The sequence below is a fragment of the Myodes glareolus genome, chromosome 27, assembly GCF_982192425.1.
Source record: "Myodes glareolus chromosome 27, mMyoGla1.1, whole genome shotgun sequence".
Taxonomy (NCBI): Eukaryota; Metazoa; Chordata; class Mammalia; order Rodentia; family Cricetidae; genus Myodes; species Myodes glareolus.
The window spans coordinates 5,339,670-5,346,772 of record NC_142052.1 but is presented as its reverse complement, the minus strand read 5'-3'; the positions used below and the strand labels follow the sequence as shown (position 1 = coordinate 5,346,772).

Sequence of the window (7,103 nt, the reverse complement as noted above, 5' to 3'; positions counted from 1 at the left end):
CTCAGTGTCTATGTTATTGGTATTCTGTGCAGAAAGTCACCTACTGTGCCAATGAGTTCAAGGCCATTCCCACATTTTCTCTTATATCAGATTCAGTTCATTTAGTTTTATGTTGAGGTCTTCTATCCACTTGGTGTGGAGATTCATCCTGGGTGATAAGTTTGGATCATTTGCATTCTTCTACATGCAACTATTCGTCAGCATTTATCGAAGATGCTTTTTTTCTGCATGCTTTTCTGGCTTCTTTATCAAAAATTAGGCCTCCATATGTATGTGGACTCAGGTCTGCAACTTCAACTGGACTGATCATAAGGTCTGTTTTTATGTCAAACAATGCACATGCATGCCACAAGGACATGTGCTCAACTATGTTTATAGCAGCATTATTCATAATAACCAAAACCTGGAACAACCTAGATGCCTCTCAACTGAAAAATGGATAAAGAAAATGTGGTCTATTTATACAACGGAGTACTACTCAGGGTTAAAAATCAATGACATCTTGAAATTTGCTTGCAAATGGATGGAACTAGAAAAAAAAAACATCCCTAGTGAGGTGACTCAGAGCCAGAAAGACAAACATGGTATGTACTCACGCGTAAGTGGCTCTTAGACATAAAGCCAATTATAACAAGCCTATAGCCAAGCTAGGTAACAAGGAGAACCCAAAGAGAGACATACATGGAATCCCCAGGAAAGGGAAACAGACAAGACCTCCTGAGAAAATTAGGAGGGGAATAAGAGAGGGGGGAAGGGGAGGGGAAAGAGAGAGAGGATGAGAATATGAGGGAATGGAATGCTCAAGAAGTGTGAAGGACAGTGAGGGAAAGAAAGAAAAGAGGTATCTTGAGTGAGGGAGCCATTAAAGGGCCATCAAGAAACATAGCACTAGGGAAATTCCCAAGAATCCTCAAGGATGACCCCCAGCTAAGACTCTAAGCAACAGTGGAGAGGACACCTAAAGAGGCCTTCCCCTATGAACAGATTGATGACCTTCTTAATTGTCACCATAGAGCTTTCAAGCAGCAACTGATGGAAGCAGATACAGAGAGCTACCGCAAAGCAGTGGGCAGTGCTATCTGAGACCAGTCCAAGAGAGGGAGGAGTGAGAATATGAGCAAAGCGGTCAAGACTATAATGGTGATACCCACAGCCAGAGCTGAGCAGAGCTAGTGAGAGCTCTCTGACTCTGGACTGATAGTGGGCAAACTTGCAAATTACCAAATTAGGCCCATGGGATGTGTGGGACAATGGAGGCTTGGACAGTCTGTGGTGCCACTGTCAACGGGACCAGGATTTAGCCCTAGAGTCTGATGTAGCAGGTAGGAGCACATTCTTTTTGGAGGAATACCTTGCTCAGACTTTGTTGACTCCCTATGGGAAGCCTTCCCCTTTCTGAGGAGTGGATGGGGGGGTGCAGCTGGGGGAGGGTGGAGGAAGAGAGAGGAGAGGAAGAAGTAGGAATGAGGATAGTTATATAAAATGAGTAAAGACTGTATCAAAACTTCTTAATATAGAAAAGAAAAATTGGATTTTCTGACCTTTATCTAACTTTACTAAGTCGTATGTATTGGGGCAATTTTCCATTTCTTTAAGACTTTTCAATTTTGTGGAATACAGGTTTTTAAAGTTTGTCCTTATGATCCCTGGATTTTCTCACTGTCTGTTATTATGTCTCCCTTTTCATTTCTGATTTTGTTAATTTGGATATTTTCTCTCAACCTTTTAGTAAGTTTGTATAAGGATTTGTCAATCTTACTAATTGTTTCTTGGGTGTGTTGGCTTAGAATATCCTTTTTTCCTCCTTTACCCTGAGTTGATGTCTATCCTTGAGGTTCAGGTGTCTTTGCAAAAGAATGGGTACTGTTTTTTACATCCGTCATGTTAGTCATTATTGTTTTATTGGAGAATATAGGCTATTGATGTTTGGGGTGGTGTTTGTGTGTATGTTTTTGTGTGTGTTTGTGTGTGTGTGTGCTTTCTTTCTTTTGCTGGACTGGGATTATTTACTATGTGTTTTTCTTTACTCTGGTTAATCTTTTAACATTGATGTTTTCTTTCTACAAACTTCTCTAGGTCTTGGTGTGTAGGTAGATCTTGTTTTAATTTGGTTTGATCATGGGGTGTTTTAATTTATTTATCTATTGTGATTTTTCTGGGTAGAGTAATTTGTGTTGACATCTGTCTGTAGAATGTATGTCCAGGCCCCTGTGAGTTTTAGAGTTCCCATTGAGAAGTTTTGTATTATTCTAACAAGTCTGCCTTTATGTGTTGTTACTTTTTCCTTGCTGTTTTAAATTTTCTTTGTTCTGTATGTTTAGTGGTTTGATTATTGTATGCTGTGTGGAGTTTCTTTTCAGGTCCAGTAAATTTGATGTTCTTTGTGCTTCTTCTACCTTGATAGACAAATCATTCTTTAGGATTAGAAAAATTTTTTCTCCTATTTTGTTGAAGATATTTTTTTGTGTCCTTTCCCTGAGGTTTTGCCACTTTCCTCTATTCCTATTATACTCAATTTTAGTCTTTCTATAGTAGTTGCCCAGATTATCTGGATGTTTTGTGCCAGGTGTTTTTTGGTTTAATATTTTCTATGAGAAAAGTATCCATTTTTTTCTATTATGTCTTCAGTGCTTAAGATTCTTTCTTCCATCTCTTATTTTCTCTTGGTGAGGATTGCCTTTGAGGTTTCTATTCGAGTTACTAAAATTTTTTTATTTCCAGATTTCCCTCAACTTGGGCTTCCTTTATTGATCCTACTTTCAGTTTTAGATCTTGAAATGTTCTCTTCATTTCATTCCACTGCTTGTTTGATTTTCACAGATTTCTCCAGGGGATAATTAATGTTTCCTCATTAAGGATCTCTATTTTATTTGTAAAGACTAGTTTAAGATCTTTTCCTTGTGCTTTAACTATGTGGCAATACTCAGGACCTTCTGTGGAAGAGATTCTGGGTTCCACTGGAAACATTTTTTTCCTGGCTGTTATTGTGTTTTTACATGGCATCTTGGTTTGGGAAGTCTGTAATTCTAGGTGCTGCTATCTTGTCTTGTCCTTGCTGAATATGTGTTTTTTTTCCTTGGTTTTGTTGGTCTCTCTGGTTCTTGGAAAGGTGTGGTGGCCAGGTATTAGCTGGTAGGAAGTGCTTCTGCGATCATGATGGGTGTGATCTCTGGGGATTCCAGGTAAAATGTGCTTTTAGGTATAGGTAGCTGACACTCAGGATGGGGATTGGCTTGGAGGTTAGGTTTGGAGGGTGTCTACTGGTGGGAAGAAAACAGGGTGTTCCACCAGGATCTGCTTAGTGCTCTGGGGATGGGAAAGAAAGTGTTAGCTAAAAGTTCTATTACAGATCGAGGGAGGAGACTGGGGATTGAATTTGGAAGAATGGAAGAGAGGTGAGGATCGAAGGCTAGCCTGCCGCTTCCCAGGCCTGAATAGTCTGGAATGTTTTGTTATTGTTTCTTTAAGCAAGTGTACTATCCCTTTAATTTTCTCTGTTTTATTTGACTTGAGCATTTATTTTGTTTTACCTTAAATACCTGAGTTTCCTTCATGTCATTTTATTATTTTCTATTTGTTTAATTAGACTCTAGGGTTCGTCATCTGTGTATAGATCCTGGGACTTCATCTGACATCACATCTGCAGGTGCTCAAATCCATTATATCAATTACATAGCATCTTCCTATATCCTAATCACCTCCTTTCATACACTGCAAGCTACTTTTAGAATACTTATAAGAGACAATTATTGCATTAATTAAGGCTTAGCCATAAAAATCTGTACAGGTCCAATATAGATACTATTTTTCCTTTCATATATTTGATTCACAGAAGTAGAGCCCTTTGATGTAGGAGTTTTGCACTTTCTAGTGGCATGTCACTGAGATTTGACATTTTTTTTAGCTTAGCAAGTCTGATCTTGATATATCTCACTGAAAACTTTTAACAAATTCTATTTTTCTGCTCCAGGAATTTTGAAATATTATTGATATTTCAATCTTTATCAAGTTTGTGTTTATTCACATAGTCTGTTCTTACTGAGTTCAGCTGTTTTCCTACATCTCTAAGTTGCTACAACATCTACAGGGGATATTTTGACTTCTTATCAAACAATCTGTGCGTGTCCCCATCTTTCCACACATTGGTAAGTAATATCCTGATTCCTGCTGGGTTTAAGGTTATGACCATACACCAAGGTCTACACACTGGAGGAAGCATTTTTTCCATTTTTTTATCTTTGAATAAAAATGTGATTCAATGCCATCCCGAGAATTAATGCAGAGCTGACTGCCTCTCTTTGGACTACTTTGACCGTGTTGCAGTAGTACTAAACACTTCCCCAAGTATTGAGACTGGTTAAGGTGACCTAGTATGGGGAATAGGGTCCCCCCAAAAAACAGTGAAAGAGTCAGAGACAGCTCCTGCTCTCACTGTTCGGAACCCTACAAGAGGACCACGCTACGCAGCTGTCACATATATGCAGAGGGCCTAGGTCAGTACCGTGCAGGCTCCTTGGTTGTCAGTTCAATCTCCGTGAGCGCCTATGAGCCCAGGTGCGTTGATTCTGTGAGGTTTCTAGTGGTATCCTTAACCTCTCTGGTTCCTGCAATCCTTTCTCCTCCTCTTCAGCAGGATCCTAAAAACTCAGCCAACGTTTGGCTGTGGTCTCTGCAACTGTTTCCATCAGTTGCTGGATGAAGCGTCTCTGATGGCCACCGGGACAGGCAGCAGTCTGGACACAGGAGATGGCCAGGTTAGACTATGTGCCGTTGCTAGGAATCTGAGCTGGGGCCATATTTGTAGATTCGTGGGATAGTTCCTAGCACCAGGTTTTTTTCTGACTCTGACGTGCCGCCCCCCCTTCCAGTAGTCTCTTTCCTTACTCTCTCCCTCTGACTCCCCATCTGACCACTCCTGCTCCTGTCCCTACCTGTCCTCAGTCCACTCACAGTCTCTTCCTTTTCCCCTTCCCAGGGAGATCTGGATGTCACCCAATGAACTTTGCAGCCATCCCTTGTTTCTAAACTCTGGTGAAGGTAGTTCCGTCAGTGTCTTAAGAGGGATTATTCTCCATCCCAATAAAAAGAAGAGACAGTAGACTTTATGCACTGAGCATCCTCCAAGGGCCAAGGCATTCCTCCTAAGAGGAGCTATCTTAACTGGAGGTTTTCAATAGGATTCTAAAAATTAGCCTGAAAACTTGCATCTAGATGTTGTTATTCTTTTAAAAAAAATCTTTACATTTTACCATTTATTTCTGTAAATTGTTTCTTTCATTTTTGAGGTTTATAGTTCATTCCCCCATTACCATTTCTCCCTTAAAACCGTCTCATATACTCTTTCTTGATCTTTTTCAAATCCATGGGTATGTGTGTGCCTGGGTGTATCTCCAAGATGTCATGTTAATCTTGATGATTCTTGTATACAGGAGAGTTGTCTCCCCTTTCCTTTTATCTTCCTACCCATAAAACAAAGCTGGTTGTTTGTATTTTCTCTTCTGCATTAGAATTTGTTGGGACTAATATTCTGTACTATAGGTCACTTTGCTAAAGAAAGCAGAATAATCTATTTGTATGTCTCCCACTGGAAAGAAATTGGCCTCTAGTCTCACAGTGCTGCTAGAAACAAAACCAAATGTCCTTTCCAATTGGATTAAAACATAGCAGAGTGGTTAAATAATTCAGAAAGATGTATGGCTTTAGACAGAATACTTTCACAGGAAATGAGATTCTGTGATGCAATAGGAACCAGACAAAAATTTAAATATAAGGAACAATGCTTTTTAATATTAGAAACCATTCCTTTCTAGGTGACTACGAAAGGAGATAGTACCACAAATACATTTAAAACACACTCTAGCTTTTATAATATTCCATAAAATAATTCTTTTATTATCATTTACAACTCTTGATACTATAATAGCTCTCTGACGTTACATTAGTTGCAGGCAAGCAGAAAGAGGAAAACCTACTAAGTTTCTGAAGAGCAATGCAGCATGGGATATGACGACATACTTTAAAAACGAGGAGCTATAGTGTGCTAGAAATATCTGTTTCATGACGAGAGACAATACATATAAGCTTAGGGTTAGAGAGTAAAACATCGCTGTGATATCCGACACAGGCCTTGCTGTGCCAAGGACTCTAGCGAGGAATAAACTTAAACAATGTATAATCAATGGCTCACACGCCAATTCTTCATTTTCCATTATTAAAATGTCCTTCAAACTAGTTCATACTTATGAGATTCTATGTGTTAACAGTCCCAAGGTACATTTGCTGTAAATAAAGGTGGCACCCCATACATGACAATGTTTTCCCTCCAATGAGGAAAAGAAAAATTGCTTAGAATGTACACTCTTGAAATTTGCTATCAGAGAACACATCAATAAATCAGAACCAAACAAGAATAACTGTTTCTACAGAAAGTGAAGTCCACTCAGGGTTACAAATGATGGACTTTACAAAGTGCTGGGTTTTATTAAAATATAGACTATAGTGACATATTAATCCCTTTGAAATATGCTTTGGCTTAGTGCATATATATGAAATATATATATATATATATATATATATATATAGAGAGAGAGAGAGAGAGAGAGAGCACATCACCATTTCTTAAACTAAAGATAGGTGTGTTTTGTAAAAAAAAGAAGCATATATTAAGTCTTCATTTGTAGGTTGATTTTATCAAAGATCTTTATGTATCCAGTGAATAAATGTAGGCTTGTTTACTACCTGTAAAGCAGAGAAAAAACATTGCCAGTCAGAAATCAGTGGGGTAAGAAAAAGCTAAAATAATCTTTTCATATATAGTCAAGATACATTTTCAATTATGCAGCTCAATGTCTCAAGCTAAGAGTAACAGGCTCTAAGAGTTTCACCGTCGAGGGACACATGTTCCCATTCAAGAATGACACATTGAAACCTGAACCGTAACTCCCAGGAGCTGAGCGTAATAAGACCAGGGAGGGTAGCTAATTAAATCTGCTGCAGAGCATCACAAAGCACTCGAGACTGTCTTCCACAGAGACGTGCGTGTGTCACTAGATTCAACTGAGCTTCGTGTATTCCCCTCGCAATGTATGCAATAAACCACATTC

At 38.9% G+C, this 7,103-nt stretch overlaps 1 protein-coding gene across 8 annotated transcripts in view; it reads right to left on the bottom strand.

The window, feature by feature from the left end:
- Positions 1 to 5,759: 5,759 nt before the first annotated feature.
- Positions 5,760 to 7,103, bottom strand: part of Cd36 (CD36 molecule (CD36 blood group)) — a 75,411-nt gene continuing 74,067 nt past the window's right edge. For all 8 annotated transcript variants that reach the window (XM_085684221.2, XM_048433543.3, XM_048433540.3 and 5 more), the window contains one exon: positions 5,760 to 6,738. The gene's annotated coding sequence lies outside the window, so the exon portion shown is untranslated. The remainder of the gene's footprint in view (positions 6,739 to 7,103) is intronic.